Here is a 6,377-nt window from a genome sequence, read left to right as displayed (position 1 = left end):
ATAATACTAAAAAGCTAAAATATTTTAGCTTTTATAGCTCTACTTTGAAGGATTACAACTCAGTGAATATAATACCAAAATAAACAAAATTATAGTCTAAATTCATCTACAAACTGTAAACTAAATGTTGGAAAAAACCAAAGGTCAATCCGACTTAAAACGAATGAGTTATGGGTTTTTAAAAAACATCACAGATTACAAAATCTTGCTGAAAAGCTGAATTTTTTCAGCTTTGATAGCTCTACTTTGAAGGATTGTAACTCAGTAAATATAATACCAAAATAAACAAAATTATATTCTAAACTCATCTACAAACTGTAAACTAAATGTTGGAAAAAATCACCGGTAAATCTGACTTAAAACGAATGAGTTATGGGTGTTTAAAAAACGTCACAGATTACAAAATGTCGCTGAAAGGCTGAATTTTTTCAGCTTTGATAACTCTACTTTGAAGGATTGTAACACGGTGAATATAATACCAAAATAAACAAAATTACAGTCTAAATTCATCTACAAACTGTAAACTAAATGTTGGAAAAAACCGCAGGTCAATCCAACTTAAAACGAATGAGTTATGGGTGTTTAAAAACGTCACAAAAATCTTAATCATGTCCAACCGGTTCTAAACCCGGTAAAAACCGGACTGAACCGGGAAAAAAACCGGACCGGACCGGAGAGAAATCTTAGAACCGAGAACCGGCCCGGGGGTCCAAAAAAACGGTCTGGTCCGGTCCGGTCCACCGGTCCAAATGCTCACCCCTAGGTTGGAATTTAATTTGGGCATCCACTGATATTTAGGTTTCTTAACAATCACAAGTGGTTTTGAAACATTTTTCTTTTCATTTGGCATTGAGCATCTGGAGTTTCTACCAGAAGTGGTTGAAGACCTAGATCCGCTCTTTGACGAAACCGATCTCGGCAGAGCCTTGTTCGATTTTGGCAAACTGTTTGTGACTTTGTTATTAAAAACCTGTTTATTCTTTTGAAAAACTGCCATTTTCTTGTTTTGATTAGCCTTCCAATCATCATCTCGAGAATGAGTTCTTGAGTACTTTCTAGTTAAAGACCTTCCTCTAGACTCGTTCTCTCCTCTTGGTGACAGAAAATGCACAAAATCTCGATTAGGACAATTCCTAGCAATATGACCGCCAGTACCACAATTGAAGCAAATATGTTTATTGTTATTGGAACTGGTACTGCCTTTTTCTAATTTATTTTCTTTAATGACACCCTTACTTTTCCCACAATAACATGTGCAAGAATCAGATTGTGCGATAGGTGAGGGTGAATCAGGTTGTGTGATTTGTGGAATGGGTGTGTTTGCAACAGAAACATCAGGAGCATCAGGATTATCAAACAAGTCATCAAATATGTCAAAACAATTCAAGTCAACATGAGCAGATGCAAAAGCATCACAAGAAGTATCATCACTTTTAGCATCAGAAACAAAAGAGTTTGAAACGAAAACAGCAGGTTCAGACACAATTTTATTATTAGAAACATATCCTTCAGCTTCTTGCTTTGACTGATTTAAAGATTGACCTGCAAGGGAAGTAGAAACATTAGTATTTTCAACATTAATAACGCCTCCTAAAACAAACCAGTTGGTTTGCCATAAACCATGAATGGTTTGCTGGCAATCTCCTCTTTAGTCAAAGGGTGATACTGATAAGTATGATTAAAAGGAGGAGGTACTTTATCGTATCCTAAACCCTTTTGCTGGTTATTTTTAAATTGCAAACAATGGTCTATCATGTTTACAACAACTTTGCTTGACACATCAAATTTTCTAAAATCAAAGTCTGCAGTTTCAAATTTGCTTTTAATGTGTCAAGCTCAACAGTCAACTCAGCAAGTTGTTTCTTAACATAGTCATAATTTACACATTTATTACTATAATCTTCTTGAAGCCTCCTAAAGTCTTTGGTTTTAGCTTCTAATTCAGCCTTTAGTGGTTTCCGTCCTTTCCTGAGTTGATAACCTTCATATCTCAGGTCCTCGTTCTCTATAATGATTCTATGTGCTCAAGAAGATTTTTAACATTAACAATGCATGTTTGAGAACTGGAAGATAGACTTACCTCTTTCTTTTTGGATTCTGAGGTGGAAGATACCATTAAAGAAAATTGCAACTCCATCATCTTTAGCTTTCTTCACAGGAATGTCATTAATTTGAGCCAAGTGAGCATTTTCAGGTCCTGAAATATTCAGTGCCTGAATCTGCCCCTCCTAGTCAAAGGACCGAGTAACCACTGCCAGATTAGCAGTCTTACTATTGGTAACAACACTTCCACGACTGTTTCCCGTTGGGACCATTGTTCGATCACTGCTTACTCATCTTTCGGGTTTAGGACATTCACGATCAAAGTGACCCGGCTCATGACAGTTGTAGCAACGCAACTTTCCTTTGCTAAACCCTACTTTCCTGTCAGCATTCATCCCCCAGTTATTCTTTCCTGTCTTCTTTGCAATTGCTCCGCCCTGAACACTGCCATAGCTATTTGCCATGTAATATCCATTTCTTCCACATCTTCTAGATGAATTTGATCCAGGTCAGCAAATGAGAGTTGAGGTGTGATATGTGCATAATTGGTTCATATTAAGTATACATTATTATTCATTTATTAGCCAAATTATTGCATATTATGGACAAAAGATACTTAAAAGTGTTTAAATTATATTTTCAATCCAAAGATGAAGCTCGGAAGCGAAAGGAAGAGGGAGAAACAGTTAGAAGATCGAGGATGAAATAAAGAAGAAAAACACTAAAAATGGCACTGACTCGGCGAGTCTGATCGGCTACTCGGCGAGTCCAATCGAAGAATCGAGAAGATAATGACTCGGGATCCCAGAGAGTTATCACAATACGGGGAATGTGAGAGGGACTCAACGAGTCACATAAATAAGTGTTTTTATCATGTATAATATGCAATGAGGGCATTGCATAAAATATTATTGGCGCCGTTGCCGGGGAACGGTTCTAAAATTAATATTAAATTCTAGTTTAATCGATCCTTTGTGTGGGATTTATCTTACACAAAGTTATTTACAAAGTAATTCAGTAAGTCGAATTAGTTTCAAAAAAATTCTATTTTTAGGATAACTAGAAATTTTTTTAGTTTTTGCCTTGAACTCGCTGAGTGCATTCGAGCAGACTCGGCGAGCACATCGCTCTTTCAGTTTTAATTTTTTTTATTTCGTTTTTGTTCTTTTTACGCATTTTGCTTCTTTTCTTTTGTTTGTTTACAGTTGTTTCATGACCCGAGGATCTGATACACCTCTGGTCCCCCCTCTTGAAGACCCGGAATCCGCGCTAAGGAAGAGCAAGGGCAAAGCCGTTGGAGAATCCGCTTCATCAAAGAACTCGCCACTTAAAAACTTAAAGTCAGTTTTCAGCAAGAAGAGGAGCAGCAAATCAGGAGCGTCCAGTGCCTCGTTGACAGTTGAAGAACCAATTCAAGAAGATATCGAGTACGAGACCGAGGAAGAAGAAGAGCATACTTACGAGCACGAAACCGATTCCGAAGAAGAGTTAGCTATCACAATGGCTAGCATTGATGAAGTCCCCATGGGGGAATGGAAGAAAAGGATGCGTGATGACACCGGGCTAGGACTTGTGCAACCCGCAATTCCCGCGACCGCTACTTTCAAACTAAAAGGCCATATTCTCGCCCAACTCAAGGAGATTCCCTTTTACGGGAAGGATCACGAAGATGCTTACAAGCACTTGGACGAAATGAATGATGTGGCTGATTACTTCAACGTACCGAATGTTCCACGCGAGACCCAGCTTCTTCGCATGCTTCCCGTCACATTTAAAGGAGCTGCAAAAGATTGGTTAAAGTCACTTCCTCCCGGATCGGTCACCACATGGGCCAAGATGAAAGAAGAGTTCATAGACCATTTCTGCCCGCCCTCCAAGATAGCCAAGCTAAAGAAAGCCATTTCCAACTTCGAGCAACAACCCGGAGAATCTCTTTATGAAGCTTGGGAAAGGTACAAGAGCCTACTTAGAAATTGCCCACACCATGACCTTAATAGCCAACAAGAGGTCTCCATCTTCTATGATGGAGTCAATGTCACCACAAGGCAATTGCTTGATTCTCAAGGCCCGCTCACAAAGAAGGCGCCCCCGGTAATTAAAGAATTAATTGAAGAATTCTCTAAGCACTCTAGAGAATACCACAATCTGAGAAACGAAGTAAGTCAGGGGGTAGTGAACGCAGCAAATGATAGCATGGCAGCGATGATAGCTAAGCTTGATAGTCTAGATCGAAGAATGACAAAAATGGATCAAACAATCCATGCTATTAGGGTAGGATGCGAAAATTGTAGAGGTCCTCATCTCACAAAGGATTGTGATTTGGATGAGAATGGAAATAAGAGAGCTCAAGTCTTCTATTCAAGTGGCGATCGATATGATGAAAATTGGCGGAAACCTAAGAAGGAATGGCTACCATACGAAGAGTATAAGAAGGCAAAGGAGGAGAAATACAAGCAGAAGGAGAGGGGACTATACCAAAAGGAAGAACTGGTAGAAAATAAAGCCGATTTAGAAGAGTTATTCACTAGATTCATAGCCGCGTCCGAAAAAAGACACAATGATCACAATGCTGCCATACACGAGACCAGAAACATGCTAAGGAATCAGCAAGCATCAATTCTCAACATTGAGAAACAGCTGGGGCAGCTTGCACATCAAGTGAATGATAGAAGACCGGGTCAACTTCCAAGTAACACCGAACCCAATCCAAGAATGGAGAATGTAAGTGGAATAACCTCCAGCAGTGAAGAAACATTTACAAAAGCACTGAGAATCTCCAAGAAGAAGGCAGAAAAGGTAGAAGAATCGGACCCAGCAAAACCCGATCCGACTCGCCGAGTCACTCCATTGGACTCGACGAGTCCATGCATAAATAAGACAATTGTCAGTTCTTTGAAGCCTTATAATCCTCCTCTGCCATACCCAACCAAAGCCATGCCTGCAGAAAAAGTAGAAGCATACAGAACCTTCATGAAGCATGTTAATGCTTGACAAGTTAATGTGCCATTTGTGGAAACAATGCTCCAAACACCTAAGTACTTCAACTTGCTTAAGGGCCTTTTTGCTGCTAGGAAAGATTTGGCTGAAGTCGCGGAAATATTGATGAATGCGCTACCTGAAAAGAAGGATGATCCAGGAAATATTGTGATTCCGTGCCAATTTGGTAATGAAGTTTTCACCCGAGCATTAGCTGATTCGGGGGCAAGCATCAATTTGATGCCTTTTTCCTTCTTTAAGAAGTTGAATTTACCAGAACCAAGGCCGGTGAATATGAAGATCCATTTGGCGGACAAGACGATAATTCATCCACAAGGCGTTTGTGAGGACCTCCTTATAAAAGTTGACAAGTTTATTTTCCCAGTAGACTTCGTGGTTGTTGATATAAAAGAAGACCCCGAAATTCCAATTATTTTGGGGAGATCATTCTTGAACACCGCGTGTGCTTTAATTGATATATGTGAGTCTACATTGACATTAAGGGTGGGTGATGAGTCTGTAATGTTTAAATCTATTCCAGAGGCCAAGCAAGAAGAGGAAAAGAATGAAGATATCTCATTTATCCAATTGGATGATGAGATATTACAAAAAGAGCTTGAACTTTTGCTAAAAGAAGATCCAACCAAGTTTTTGATACACTCTGAAGAAGATGGAGATGTTAACAAGGACTTGGAGGAGTTAGAAAAGCTACCGGAAGGAGCCAAATCAGAAAACACCCAAGAATTAATGGAACCCGATCAGACTCGCCGAGTCATTTTAATGGACTCGACGAGTCCAGTCGAAATTGACAAAGACTTGGTCGACTTAGATTTGTTTGTTGCTAGTTCTTCACATACCTTGGATTTAGATATTATTCATGATTCTTTAGAAGAACAAACAGCAGAAGGAGGAATGGGAATGAAAGTTCAATACGCCGATGTAGCATGTCTTGATACGATTCCGTTTGAAGATGGGTTGAGCACAGGAAAGGATGAAGAGACAAAGGAAAGGAGGGTGGAAGCTGATCAACCATTCACTACTAAACCTAAAGCACGAACCATCACGAAATATGAAGTAATTAAATTTAAAGAGAAGGAGGTGCAAAAGAAGGTGAAAAAGAATGGGGGAAAGAAGAAAAAGAGGAAAAGGGAAGCCCAAGCAGCTGAGGATGATGCTATGAAAAAGAAAAGAGATGCATTGAAAAGGGCTTACAAGAAGAAGATTCATGCTTACAAAACAAAGTACAAACCACAAAAGACTAGGTGTGCATTCCCGATGCTGGAGGATGACGAGACGTAGACGGGAAGGAGTCCAGCTAATGACTCCTTAAAAAGAAGCGCTTGGCAGGAGGCAACCCG

At 39.5% G+C, this 6,377-nt stretch overlaps 1 non-coding gene across 1 annotated transcript; it reads right to left on the bottom strand.

The window, feature by feature from the left end:
• Nucleotides 1-3,927: 3,927 nt before the first annotated feature.
• LOC145056134 (small nucleolar RNA R71) lies at nucleotides 3,928-4,034 on the bottom strand. The gene has a single exon (XR_013685669.1). It is a non-coding gene; the product is annotated as a small nucleolar RNA R71 (small nucleolar RNA).
• Between the last annotated feature and the right edge of the window lie 2,343 nt (nucleotides 4,035-6,377).

Source organism: Lactuca serriola, chromosome 5 (assembly GCF_051521515.1).
Source record: "Lactuca serriola cultivar US96UC23 chromosome 5, Lser_US96UC23_V15, whole genome shotgun sequence".
In the NCBI taxonomy this organism is placed as follows: Eukaryota; Viridiplantae; Streptophyta; class Magnoliopsida; order Asterales; family Asteraceae; genus Lactuca; species Lactuca serriola.
Note: the sequence above shows the minus strand (reverse complement) of the source record. Positions and strands in the feature narration are given on the sequence as shown.